A 15,003-nucleotide genomic window follows, 5' to 3' on the forward strand; every position below is an offset into this window, starting at 1 on the left:
AGTAACTATTTACTGAAATCCAGAAAGAAATATGGTATTACAATAAGGAAAATACAATGAAGTGATTCCTGGGTCTCAAAGACTTTATCGTCTAACTGGGGAATTCACAAGTATATGTGTGAATTTTTTTTTTTGTATAAACGAATACTTCTACATATATCAGTTCACAATAATCCTATATTATGGCTGAAAAAACTGAGTCCAGAGATTAAATGATTGGCTGAAGGTCTACAATGAATGGTGAATAGTGGAACTAAGACTATGGTTCAAGTCCAGGATTTGTTACATAGTGGATCCCAACCACAGGAGTGTCTCTAACATTGTAGATACCCAGGCCTCTCCCATAAATATTTCACATTCAGCAATTCCAGGTAGGGGCTCAGGAATCTGCATTTTAATAAAACGCCAGGTGATTCTGATGCAGATCATCTGCTTTGATAAGCATTGCATTAGATTATTCAATGTTCCCACAAAGTAACCTGAGTACAATTTTAAAACAACTCATCAACATGTTTAAAATGCTAGGGTTTTGAATTATGTGGGGATTCAGGGAGTGAGGCTGTAGCTGGGGAAGGGTTGAAGTCTTTTGTGCAGGCTGGTGCCAGTTGGGCACGCACAAAGAGGGAGCATTTAGGTTATGTGGGGTGCCTGCAATGACTTGGACAGTGTCTGCTCATCACCACGTTCAGCTCACACAAGAAATCCCAGGAGTATTTGCCCTGGAATTTGTCTTACTCCTTTTTTTTTTTTTTAAACAAAAACTGGACACAAAATGTCTTAAATTAGGAAAGAATTCAGCATCAAATGTTTCTTCTTGTCCTTATATGGATTTTTCTGAAAGCTCTGTCTAAAATACCATGTTCTTTCTATGTCATATTCATTGTGAACACAGGCAACAGGATTCTGCCCTTGGATGGCTTTCAGGGGAAGAGAGAACAAAACAACGAACCACTTTATGTTTCTTTCCACGGCACAGATTTTTATCATGTTAGGGTCAGGGTTGGGTTCAAAATGTTGCTCATTTGGGAGTGAATAATTTCTGTTTCTTAGATGATATGAAAAATCATAGAGTCAACGAAGTATAAAAAACACAGCTGCTTTGCAATGATTGTGAATTGAAAAATTGTACAGATTGCGTTATAGTTGAGTGGACATTCGAGCATGAATACTTATCTTTAATTCATTTCTAAACCCCAAAGTGGAGGCCAGTGACTCTGGCAGGCAGGCATTTTTTCAGAAGCCTGGCTTTCAACATAGCCATCACTGTGTACTGGAGCCAGCATGGGATTTCCCCTCAGGGATATGGAAAGTGGCAGGAAGTGACCTTTCAATCGGGCCATTGTCTAAGGAAATGTTCCAACCATCTTTCCCTTGGCCTAGTTGGAGTCACATAATCAACACATTTGAGCAGGAAGGAGGGAGCCCCAGTCAGGACCCGTCCTTCCTGAAGCAGCTCCTCTTCATTTGTTATTCCCACTTGCCTAGGCTTCGCCTAGCTTGGGGAAAGCTCTGTGATTTGGCGCTTACACGAACAGTTATTGCTGTCTCCCAAGTCATACATTCCTTTACCCAATTTGCAGCATATCTAAGACTGTTACCGGCCGGGTACAAGGCAGAGACATTTGCTACACATTTATGCCATCTCTTGCTGTATTCTTTAATTTTAATAGACATTTTTTTTTTCCTCCTGGGAAGAGCATATGGTTTTGGAGGATATATATCATTCTTATAATTTGGAAATGGTTTTTAATTCAGAGCTTCATACATTGTGGCCCCTCAATAAACTAACAACTAAAAACAATATGCAGTGTTGATGATTATAAAGTCTTCTTTCTTTCCCTCTGCCCTGGCCTCCACGAGGCCTTTTGAGAGACTTGTCCTTGAAATGAGATTTGGCTTCAGCCTCATATCTTTACTTCTGGCATAACTGCCATGATGCACCTTATACACGTAGTTACCTTGTCACAAGATGGAGAGACAAAGTGGGTGAGCTAAGGCAGGGCCAGAGCTGCTGGTCAAAATTATGAAGAAGGCAAGACTATGTTTAGTGTCTTGTAACACCTCTGCCCAAGGTCATTTACTCCCTCTCAGTGGCCTCTGCTTTACCAGGGTAAAGCTTTTATCACATTTACCAAAATACTCACTCATGTTAGAAGTACATCTCATCTAGATTTTTCCTTATCTATCATTTGTCAGAACTTACCTGTACTGTATTTCAAATGCCCTCTTACCGTGCTGTCTTCTAGGTGACAGTGCTTGGTAATGGATAAATGAAATAAGCAAATCTTTGCTATTTTAAGAACTAGCCAAAATGGTCCCCTTCTTAAGAATCAAAATCCTGTAACTCTGCTCCACATCATATGTCAACAGGAAAATGCAAATTAAAACAATAATGAGATGGCACTCCATGCTTATTAGAATGGCCAAAATCCAGAACACTGACAACAACAAATGCTGGAGAGGATGTGGAGCAATAGGAACTTGCATTCATTGCTGGTCAGAATGCAAAATGAAACAGTCACTTTGGAAGACAAGTTGTCAGTTTCTTACATAACTGAACATGCTTTTACCATATAATCCAGAAATTATGCTCCTTGGTCATTTACCCAAAAGAATGAAAAATTTATGTCCACACAAAAAAGGACATGTGGATATTTATAGCAACTTTATTCATAATTGCCAAAACTTGGAAGCAACCAAGGTGTCCTTCAGTAGGTAAATGGATAAATAAACTATTGTACATCTGGACAATGGAATATTACTAAGCACTAAAAATAAATGAGCTACCAAGCTCATTCTAGTGAAGGAAAATTGAATTCATATTACTAAGTGAAAGAAGCCAATCTGAAAAGCTGTATACTATATGACTCACACTATATGACATTCTGGAAAAGATGAAACTGCAGAGACAGTAAAAAGATCAGTGGTTGCCAGGAGCTGGTGGCGAGGGAATAGGCAGAACATAGAAGATTTTTAGGGCAGTGAAACTATACTGTATGATGCTATAATGGTGGAGACATGTCACTAAATATTTGTCCAAACACATAGAACGTATAGGTCCAAGAGAGAACCCTAATGTACCCTTTGGACTTTGGGTGACTGTGATGTGTCAGTGTAGGGTTACCAATTGTAACAAATGTGCCACTGTGGTAGGGGATGCCGATAGTGGGGGAGGCTTATGCATATGTGGGGGCAGGAGAGGTATGGGAAATCTCTGCATCTTCTGCTCCATACTACTGTGAATCTAAAACTGCTCTAAAAAAAAAAAAAAAGGCTATTAAAAAAAAAAAAAAAAGCCCTAACTCAGTTGAAAGGCTCTTTAGAAGTCATGCTAAGTATATCGATTTGTTCTTACAATCTCTTAAATGTATCCCTCCTTTTATGTTTGCGTGGTTGCTGTCCTGGTTTCGGCAAAAGCTTCCGAAGTGGTTTTCTTGCCTCTTCTTTTCTCTCAGCAGCTCGTCCTATGATCTGTTGCCAAATTAATCTTTTTAAAACATTTCTTTTATCATGTCACTCTTTGGCTAAGACTGCCCTCCATGACCTCCGTTGTTTATTTTGCCTGGATGGCAGACATAAAGCATGTAGGCCACCTCTTTCTCCTTCCTCAGCAGACATTAATAATCAGTCATGCTTTGTTTCCCGAAGAGCCAGTGGCCTCAGAATCCTCAACGCAGAGTCCTAATGAACCACTGTCAGTTGCTAGGAGATAGTTCTCCAGATGCAACTTCTTGTCATGCCTGGACCACAACAACAACAGCAAAGTTCAAGCGAAAGCCCGCTCTCAGTGAACTAACTCAGCGTCAGCTGATCCTGTTCTGTCTTCCATTAGATGTAGGTATGAAATACTCCTGCCCTGCTCTGGCAAAATTCAGCACCTCACTGTCTGCTGGACATGCTCTAGTCTGTCCAGACTCTGGGCCACTGTCTCTGAAATTTCCCTGCTAGTAATGTTCACCTTACTTCTTTTATTAGGTCTAAATGGGTCTATGTTTCAAAGGTCAGCTTTAATTCTCCTCGCTCCCTGACTCCTTCCTAGACCTTGTCAGGCAGGAGTTGTCTTAACTCTCAAAGAACTGTGTGTGCCACTTATTTAACCAATGACTGGTATAGGTCTATGAGATGGCTTGTTGAGTGCATGTCCTTACTTTCAGCCAGATTTCAGAGGGCAGGAACCATGTTTCCTGCCCCTTCCTACCTTTCATAGTGCTGATTGACAGCATCTCATGAAATGTAGGCATTTACTATGTGTTTTCAGATTTAGTGGCAGGTCAGTAAAAGAGAAGTCTAAAATATGTGTATAGACACACACATGTACATACATATATATGTACCTTTCCATGTTCCTCAGACAATAGAATAGAATGTTTCTGAAAATGGGACAGTACAGTAAGGTAGTAACTCTCAAACTGCAATGAAGAGATACCTTTCAGTTAAAACTTTTGTAGTTGACATTTATTAAGAATTTATTGTCCACCAGGCACCGGGCTAAGGGTGCACAGGATCTCATTTAATCTCCACAACTACCCTTTGAAGTAGAGACTATCTGATCTTCAGTTTGCAGATGGGAAAAATGAGGCCCAGAGAGCTTATGTAATGTGCCCAAGGATGCCCAGCTGGAACATAGCAGAACTGAGATGTCTACCTGTCTGTCTGCAGCCGACATTAGGGTCTTATCCTTCATCACCACAAGTTCAGCCTTCTGCGTGGAAATGCTGTTTTTAATTCCTAAGACTGATTTGGTGACGGCTTTTAGACTTTCAATGAGTAACATGAAATCTTGAAGGATAGTGATAAATGTCAGGATGCTTCAAAAGAAGAAATGTGATAGTTTGGTTTGTCATAAGTAAGCAGATGCTGCTCAGTGATTGGACTGGTATTTTGTCAGCAGAAATATGAAGACTAAAGGGGTCCAGTAGAGAAATGAAGAGAAAGTCTTGGAGGCTGCAATATGGTAGACCTGAGGAAAATAAAGGGAAGGGGCTCGAAGCCTTCTAGAATATGCTATCTCAGAGAGCCTATGGCCTGTTTTGAGTGAGATTGTGCTATGGGGAGCCCACAGTGAGAAATGAGTGATGTGAAATGACCTTCTCAGGTAGCTTAACTAAACACTGCAGTTCATACCCCGTGTCTCCTACACGAATAAAACTGTTATTATGTAAACTGTGTCTGCTAAATGGCAATGACTAAGAAGCCAGAGAGAGTTGGGGAAAATTGGAAGCCCTGAGCACTCTCCTGGTGGGAGAGATCCTTTCAGTTTTAATTTTTACTTACAAGAGAAACTAGAGATGAGCCAGCAGTTGTCAAATGAGAGCTGACTTGAACCTCCCAGTTTTGTCTTATACTATAAGCCCTCAAAAGTCCTACTATATAGGACTGGTCTTGGAAACAGATCTTACTGGGGAGGAAAAGGTGAGGACATGCCTCTTCTTCTCTGTGCCCCATAGTTTTAATTGAGCCTCAAGTGAATTTCCTTAGAAGTCAATGGCAGCTCCACGTCCCAGAAGGGACAGGGGAAGTGTGTGAAACAAGATGAGAGATGGGACCGTTATTCCCAGAACTCTTCTGACTTCTTTTTAGACCTTGGTCAAGGATAGAGCTGTTTGTTGTAATAAAATATCCAGTAGCAGGAAGTTGAAATGGAGGTTATACTAAAAAAAAAAAAACCCTGAAAATAACAACAAAAATGCTAATTTTAGCTCCATTCAAAACCCAAGGAAAAAAAAATCAATGTTTACAAAATTAAGATTAATGGGCTGCCAAAATTCAGCTCATTAGTTAGCAACACTACAATGTAGTGATGAAGTTTGTGCTGGTTGGACTTAGCGGGAGTTAAAACTGTGTAATTGGGAATGCCTGTCCCCTTGCGTTTGGCTTAATGATTACGGGCTTTTCTACTGAAAGTACTAGTAGGCGAAGAGTGGGTCTAAAACTCCCTGCCTAAGAATTTACCCACTTCACTTGACATAGAGGGGGGGTCTTGTCAGAATGTATTGAGTGCTGAAGATCATGGTTATTATAGCTTAAAAGCTTTTGCAGATATCGATCCAGACATCAGAGTGTTCCTCCTTGTGTACATAAAATACTCCCAGAAACTTGAAAGAAGTGTACCTGGAAAAGGCAGGAAACACTGAGACTTTTCTTTTTGACAAATACGGAGCTCTTTTCCTGCCGCTAGGAAGTAATGCATTGAGATTAGGGCCATGGAAGTCCTCAGAGTGGATTTGGACTGATCTGGTGTGCTTGTGCATGGAGGTCCTGCCTTATTCAACATCTCTGTGCAGGAGGTGCGCATATGGCAGGCCGGCCTGGGGGGATAATTGGAGAACAGAATGAGGGGACAGAGCGTGTTTATCATGCTCAGCAGAGATAACACATGCAGAAATCCCTAGCTCAGTGTCTGGCACAAAATAAGGACTAAAATGTTCATTTGGTGTTTCTATTGCCGTAGTCATATTTATTCATTTTAGTTCAACTTTTAGAGTTGCTTTCTTGCTTCACCAGAAAGTCTCAGTTTAACCTTCTGATTGGCGATTTGTGTATTAGAAAAATGATATTTTGTTTCACGGAGGTCTGACAATCAGCAGTGGCGTGCAAGAGTGCTCTTGATTTCAGAAAAGAGCAGTGAACATGTATCTTTAAAAATTCCCTGAAGGTCCTATGGTATGTAAATCTGGGCTTCCTTGATTCTGATTCCTCTACCTTATAGCTGCACAGAGGTTAGCAGCTGGTCTTCCAAAGGGCAATTCGGAGTACACGTCCCTTCACAGAACCTTTGTAGATGGAAGACCTTAGAAATCTTCTGGCTTAGTGTTCCTGTGAAGAAACTGTTTTCTCCCAAGTCGCAAAACTAGTTAACGGCAAAGAGGAGATTAGAGGCCGGCTCTTTTGATTTCTGGGCCAACATTCTCTTTCCTCATTAGAAGAACAGAGATTTTTATTTCTTGTGTTAAGTCTTCCGAATAGTCTTATCAGACGATGTAAACTGTAAGCTGGATAAAACTTGGGTCATCCTGAAAGGAAACCTTCCCTCACAGGGTGATGGGAGAGAAGTCAGTAGGATCGAGTGCATTTTTATTGCAGTCTTCCCAGGCGCACTTGCTGGCTGTCACAGGCTAGCCCAGAAGGATGGACAGCTGTGCATGGTCAGGGCATCTATAGCTGGTCCCTCCTGGTGGCCGCCGTATACCACAGGTGTGGTTTTCGTTAGACAGCTACCAAGAGGCTGTACTGAGTGGCAATAGCCTTCCCTTGAGGAGTTGAGAAAGGTGAGAAAGAACAGCTTAAGATTCTGGGAAGCAAAATGTGAGTTCTCTGAAACAGTGGCGTCTGCCAGTACTTTTCCCTTTCTTTGCTTGTCTTCTGTCTGCCCTTGCTTCTGAGAATGCTGAATTCGGGATGCAAAAGATGATTCCCTACGCTTACCCCATCAGTGTCTGTTTGCACATGTGTGGGGAGGAGAGTGATGCTGGTTTCATGATATTCCTGTATTTTAAGCAGACATTGAAGGGTTTAACTGGGAGAAAGTGCAGAATATATAAATGGAAGGGGAAAAGAATAAATAGGAACAAGAGCTAAAAATAATTTCAGGTTGTTAATCATTATAAACCTGATTAATTTAAAAGAAGTTAAAAGAGCAGATAAGATCCTGAGTAGCTACATCATCACAGAATATTTGAGACCACAGCTTCTAGTCACTAGATGCTACCAGAAGAGTTAATTAGCCCAAACCGTGGCTGCTAGTTGCTTTAGCTGTCTTCAAATTGAAGGTTTTTTTTTTTTTTAAAGTAAGTTTTAAAGCTAATTAGAATACACCTGGGATTTATGGCTAAAGCCAATAGAGTTTCCCTCAGGGTGTTATTTTTTTTTGTATATATACCAAAATTTTTTTAAAAAGGAAAAATGTCAGAGGAAAAACATAATCTTTAGATTCAGAAAAAAAAATAGCATAACCATTTCAACTCAGCAGACCACAAGGCCAAACAAGCTTTGGCTAGAATTGAATGCTGTGTGCTTCTGTTCAGAGAAGAGGATGCTTCCCAGATGTGTCTGGGGGACTACCTGCATCACTCTTATTTATCATCAGCTCAAACACAGGATGTGGTGTTGCTGGCTGGTAATCTGGAAATGGCCTGTTTATTTTTACAGATCTGTAGAAGAGATTCAATAGCTGTAAATGATGGAAGGGTGCAAAGCAGCTTGGAACTCACAACAAAGGAAACTAGGAGGGGAAAAATTAGATAAAACAACTTACGACCACGGGATCTTTTCCTTGTGTCTGCTGGACAAAGGTGCCAAATAGATTTTCTAGTTTCAAAGAAAAGCCAGTCCTTCCAACTCTGTAACATCCAGAGGCTGCCCCACCTTTTTTTTTTAAATTTAAAAAACCTTAGTATTCTTTCAGATCCTAGGACTGATTCCTTTGTGAATTTCATAAAGAAAAGAAACTCCCCCCAGAGCTGCATGGGCTGGTGTCTGTTTCTCCCAGGCTTTTCCGGATAATGTCCCTCAGATTAAAACCCCATTACAGGCTGGAGAAAGAGGATTCTCCAGTGCACGGCGGGGATAATGTCACTGCTCAGTTCCTGATTCTGCTGAAAAGTTATCCCGAGTGTAAAAACCTTCTGTTCTCTCTCCACAGAAGAGATGTGCCTGAGGTGAGCCTAGGTCCTCCCTGAGATCTCCTTCCTGCTCTCCGCAAGATGTGAAAGCTGGTTTCCCGCTGAATTGTCTTGAGGACTGAAACTTGCTGCAGATCAGTGCTTTCTAACAGGGGCAGGGGAAATATGGGAGAAATATTTTGTATTTTTCCCATCTTCAGGAAACAAACAGATGAATAAGCCCTAGTGCCCAACACCCAGAGGAATATCAGATGTGGGCTCAGAGTGCTGGGAATTTGGGCTTCTGAATGATAGCTGGAATCAGAACTTGGTTCTCTTTCCTTCCAGTTTTATGATCTTCCCACCACCCATGAGGTGCCATGTGGCCTCCCGTGTCACCACAAGGGAGTCAGGAAGGAACACCCTAGGCAGTGGGGGACAGTGCCGTACTGTTAAAAGCTTTGCCTTGTGTGAGCACAGTTGGCATGTATAGAGTTGACTTTCCCCGAGGGGGAGCTGGGGGAACCAGGGTGTGTTTATCAGCTCTATCTTTTTCTCCGCTGCCTTCCCATCCCAGAATGAGGCATGTGGTTGCTCCCTGGCTCAGGGTATGGCAGACCACCCAGGCTGTGGCCTGTGACCACTGCAGAGTCACCGCAGCAGGAGCAGCGGCAGGGGGAATGGGCTGGCTTTGAAGTTCAGGGATGGGAGGACCAGGGCTATTTTGGGTTTGGCCTGAGGTAATTCACACAGTGCGTAACCCCTCCCCCAATATTTGGCATACAGGAGATCTCATACTCCACTGACTACATTAAGAAAAAAATTTAAAAATCACCAGTCACAAAAAATAATCTGCAGTCTAGGTGTGCAGCAGTCCTAATTTTTTCTTGCTGCCGATGGAGGTGCCGGTGGCAGAGGGTGGGGGGGTTAGTGATTGGTGTGTCTGTGAACGCCAGGCCTCTGGGCCAAGTGAAGGTGAGCAATTTATTTCCCAATCAGGTCCCCAGGAAATGCTGTCCAGTCTTCACATGATTCAGCAGTGTGAAGCTTTCCAAATTTCCGAAAGTGGCAATCCTAATTTGTCAGGAAATTTACCTCAAAGTAGAGCAGAACAACATCCTGTGAACCTGCAGCAGTTTGAATATAATTGACAGAATCAAGGTCCTATCCTTGCAAACTCTGTGACCTTGGGGAAGTCTTAACCTCCCAGCCTCAATTCCCTTATCTGTAAATGGGGCTACCTACCTCAGCATTCTGTGAGGATTAAATGACTCACTGGGGTAAGGCCCTGGGCACAGTGCCTGGCTCACAGAACTACTCGGGAAATGCTACTTCTTATTCCTTGTTAGGTAGGTGGCTTCATTATATTAAGCCTTTTGTGAGAGTGGCTCTTAATGTGTGGAAGTCATTGAAAGTCCAGCCAAGCTTAAGACCAACCAAAGGGATATGGTTTGGCTCCATTATCTAAGCTCTGAGCCAAGCCATCAAACAGGATTGAACACATATTAGGAGAAAAAATATATTAAGTGATGAGGTGGGTGTGACTGAGACCGTAAAGAATCAATACCACAATATTATTATTGGTTTGGCTCTTCTTCATTTATAAACACTGAGCCTGGTTTAAGCGGTTCAATTTCAGCCCTATTGACAGGTTCTTCATTTTACTTTAAAAATCTTGGGCATATTAGGGAAAAGATTTGCATGTTTTTGTGCTCTATTTCTGTCACTCTGCGTGGCTCATACACACTCTATATATCTCTGCCCTGCCTCTTATGAAGCATCTCCAGATTTTTGATCTAGTAAACATCATGTTTTTTAAATTGAATACAGTTGGAGATTGAATTAGATGACAGATAATGAAGTGGCTTTGTCACATAGTACCAGGAACTCAGTGAATGGAAGCTTTGCTGCCTTCTTTCTCTCCCCTGGATCTGCTCCCTGAGGTTAGTGGTGCCCAGGGGCAAAGCTCTCCTCTGTACTCATTTGGGTCCTTTGAGAAAGTACGATATTCTAATGAGAGAAATCCCAAATCATTCCTTAAGGAAGAAGCCTCATGTTTGTGTTATTCTTGGGCTGTCATGTCTTTCTTTGGGTCAGTGGGTTAGAGGCTAGTTAGGAAAAAGAGAAGTGATAATGATCCTGACCTTGTAGGATCAGTGTCTGTGACCAATGAAGCACCCCAACGCGGTAGAGAGGGTAAAGTGAAGACCCAGCATCACACTGAGAAACTGGAAAAGAAAACTGAATGTTTCTCTAGAATAGTTTAGTTTTAAATGCCTTTAGTCAAATGTCTCTAGTTTTAGTGCTTATTCTTTGCTATACAGACGGTTTATACCTTATATCTGTGAATAGATTTTTGTGGGGCAGGCTCTTTTTATATTTGTGTTTGTTTAGCGCCTACGATCAGGGCCTGGTATTTACTGAATTCTGTAATAACTTACTGGATAAGAGAAATTTTTAATTACAAATAAAGACTCTCTGAATTATTATTTATTATGGGAATTTGTCCAGAGCCCCCAGTCCTTGAACTCTAAACACGCTAGTACATCTTCGGTATTCACAATTCTGTATTTTAGTTTCCTCCACTCATGCTTCTCAACATGTTTAAAAATTTTTTTTTTTTTTACAAGCAAAAAGCTTATCTAACCATCTTTCTCCTTTTGTAAAATTCACAACTTTCTTCAAATCTTTTGTTTTTATTTTTAGAGGTGATTTAACATATCATATAACTTGTAAGTATCAGGCCAAATCATCCGTCTTGTTTCAGTTTAGAAAAATGTTAGCACCAAGTTCCCTTGCTGCCAAAGCATAGATTTCATGCTGTTCCATAGTCGTTCCTACCAGGGGGAGAATATGCTCTCAATTGCCAACACTCCACCGGGACTCTTGACAAAGGAATTTTATTATGCCCACTTTCAGTTGGATGCAATGAAACTCTTGCCAGGAGCATGGCAGTGGCTACTGCTCATGCTCCAGAATTGCTGTGTGGTCAAGTCAGGGCTTTTTTCTTAATATGTGCTGGGTCAGACTTTTTTGTGGGTTTCTGTGTGGGAGGCAAGGCAGACACTGTGTGTCAAGGAGGGGCCCTCTGCCTCTTGTGTAGGGAAATTATTGCCACATGAAGGTAGGGCAGGAAGCCCAGGGCTGTCCCAGCGCCTTCGCCTTCAGATAATTTGCCCCCTCTCCTGTGTGTAAGAATGCTTGTGCTAGAGCAAGAGAATTGTGTTCCTGGAATTCAAGCTCCCGACCACCCATTACAAACTCACAGGTTGAAAGTCAGGCATCTTTGGATGCTGCATTAAGTCATGTAACCAGATTGCTTGAAGGAACTCAACCATTGAAAATACTGCATAACTTACTGGTATATTGAAAGTTACCAATCTAAGTTAGGAGTGAATGTACCATCAAATCTAGTCATCCTTTCTTGGGCATACAGAATCATTTTAGTAGGAACTGTAACTAATACTATTAACTCAGTGTGAGTTTCCTGTCAAAACTGAGAAGAATCCAGAGCTACTGTTAGTGTCCTTCAAGGGATGGTAAAAGTCCAAATTCATGTCAGAAATACCCCATACTTGTGGGGAAGACTGACCAGATCAAAGATCTTTGATTCCAATTTCAAAGGAGTTAGCCATGTTAAATATAGGCTTAATACCTGAAAGTAGATTAAATACAGATATAATTATATATAATAATTATAGCTGAGGGTTACATTTTACAGAACAGCTAGTTAATAAACTCTGCCGTTCAATTGGATCAAACTCACCAACTATTTCTATGTGGAAATAATCACCCTCCTGGTTGGAAAAATCAAAACTTTTAGTTTGGGAATTTAAGAATCATATGCCAATAGTGGAAAGTATCTCTGTAGTAAAGAAACCAGATGATTCTCATTGTCCTTGTGACCAGCGCTGCCATCCTTAGGTGATGTGATTTTAAAAAGATAGAGTAATAATAATCAGATAGACTCTACCTTACTAAAAGAATCTTAAAATTAAGAGGGAGCTATGTAGAGGATTTCTGCTGATAGTAGAGAATAATTTCCTCTGCCTTTGCATTATTCATCTCATGTAAATTTTGATAAAGTTCATCACTGTGACTATATTTCATTTACTACATTTTATGTGTTTATCGCACAATTTCCACAGTAGGATCTTTTCTCATTTTCCACATTGACATAAATGTATGTCTTTCTGATGGAAGAATGAGCCTTTTTAGAAGTAGGAAAGTGACACATATCACCCTAGCTCACTATGTTCAGAACTTACTGCAGTATGACCATCCTGCCCGATGATGGCTAGAAGCTGGCTTTTTAGGCCTCAGTATTTATGTACCATATAATTATGCACCTGCAGCAATTAACACCTACTGCATACACCAGACAGTATGCAGGTGATTTTCAAAGCTCACAACTACCCTGTGAGATGGGAATAATAATCCTCAGTTTTACGACTGAGATTCCTAGGTTCATTGACTTCCTCAAATTTACATAATAGTAGAATGGAAGAGCCAGGATCCCCAACCAGGGAATCTCTGTAGAACACATGTTCCTTTTTACAACCACATTTACTGCAGGGAATTCAGCCTCCTTGAAAGAAATCCTGGGTTTTCGAAAGGACCAAAATGAAGATATGCCTAGTTGGCACGTGCTGTGCTACACCCAACAGGTCTGCAAGCCTTGTGGTTGCCCAGCCTCAAGACCAAAGAAAGAGCCAGAGGCATCAACAGCTTATTGGGCAAGGAATCTTACTCTTCCCAAACAAGAGGTCCTGGAGTGGCGCCCTACTGTGTACGGTGGCAGAGGGCAGACAGGACAGGCAGTGATCTTTACTGCTCTGGGACAAGGAGGCTACCATTTACATGGGAAATTGACATCAAGTTGGCTCATCAGTTACCAGGGAAACCAGCAACTGGGGCACATCCCTCCCGGTCCCTCAGATTAATGATCATTACAAGGGCAGATGTTTTCCTTTAATAAACTAGCAGGTGGAGCCGTTCTGGCCTAAGATTAGAACAATCATTGGCTGGGGCTGGGGACAAACACATTCATGTGAGTAGGGTGTAGGCAGAGCAGGGTCTGGTAAAGCCAGGGAGGCACAAAGAGCAAGAGAGCTTCCATGAGTGGCCTGACCATACAGCATGACTCTCACAACCCCTGAGACTGCTTCATGAGCACCTTTGGAGTCCCCCAAGGTCAGCTGCCCTGGTTCCCAGCCTATACCTGGGTGCTGTCTTCATTCCCTTGAGGCAGGGAGTTTTCCTTCTTGGGAGAGCACAACTCACAGAAGGTTCCTTATATTCAGCCGTACTCTATCCCATGATGTTTCCGTGCAGATAACCCTAACCTGCCTTCTATTTAACAGTCCTTTAGATATTTGAAGGGGATTTCAAATTCCCTCTATTTTTTTTTTTTTTCTAAGCAGTCCCAGTGCTTTTAACTGAGCTCTATAGGAGATGGTTGTATTTCCCCTATGAAGCTACATTCTCTCCCTTGAATGCTGTGCAGTCTTACAAGGTAGCATTAAGATCTAAGCACAGTACATTAGGGCTGATTTCACCAGTACAGACTAGAGTGGGACTGCCACATAGGAATTTTAGAGACTCTACCTCTAAGATTACATTTGGCAGCCACATGAAGTGTTGTGATTTCATTCCCATTCAGCCCCTTTTGCACTCTCCTCTCACCTCAACAAGTGCAGGTCTCAGTTTCCAGCAAAACTCGAGAATTCTGAAATCTTGTCATAATTTCAGGAAAGAACCCTCAGGGAAGAGAGTCAAGTGTACATGTTTGTTTCCAGGGAAGTAGGCAAGGAGATGGAGGAGTAATTTTTAGCATAACAGGTGTTTGTTCTTACTCTGCACTCTGCACTTGTGCCAGAGTCTCAGTGAGAAAAAGGTGTGGAGTGGCTGGTCAGAAGTAAGTGAACAGAAATTGTATTTCCCAAATGTCTGAGAGATATTAAGAGATAGAAGGCAGTGCTTCTTCCAACAGACTTAGATTCCAACGTGGGGGTCAGCAATTGTGCTCGTTTCTTAGGTGCAGTACCCTGGAACGTAATCCACCACGGCCAGGATGCTGTACGTAGGAGCCTTCTAACCTGCCATGTCCAGAAGTATGTGAAAATCCAGGATGGAGCTGAATTATATCCTCCTAGTTCATACCCAGAAGGTAGGGAGTATATTATTTGTGTCCTTTGAAACATATGTGGGTATTATTGGCATGACAGTGGATTTCCTATTCCTTTTGCGAAAATGTAAGATGATATAGAAAAATTTTCAAAAGTGTAAATTGAATACACAAATGGTACATTATGCTCCAATTCAATTAGCAGAGTAGGTATAAAATTTGCATGGAAATATAATCAGATATTTATTTGTTGCATTCATTTTAGATACTCATAAT

At 41.6% G+C, this 15,003-nt stretch overlaps 1 long non-coding RNA gene across 1 annotated transcript in view; it reads left to right on the forward strand.

Annotated features, from left to right (window-relative positions):
- The window catches only part of LOC105074787 (uncharacterized), a 455,371-nt gene that overhangs the window by 122,735 nt on the left and 317,633 nt on the right, over nt 1–15,003 (forward strand). The window contains exon 5 of the long non-coding RNA XR_012505515.1: nt 14,638–14,769. This is a non-coding gene — a long non-coding RNA (uncharacterized LOC105074787). The remainder of the gene's footprint in view (nt 1–14,637; nt 14,770–15,003) is intronic.

This window comes from Camelus bactrianus, chromosome 3 (genome assembly GCF_048773025.1).
Source record: "Camelus bactrianus isolate YW-2024 breed Bactrian camel chromosome 3, ASM4877302v1, whole genome shotgun sequence".
In the NCBI taxonomy this organism is placed as follows: domain Eukaryota; kingdom Metazoa; phylum Chordata; class Mammalia; order Artiodactyla; family Camelidae; genus Camelus; species Camelus bactrianus.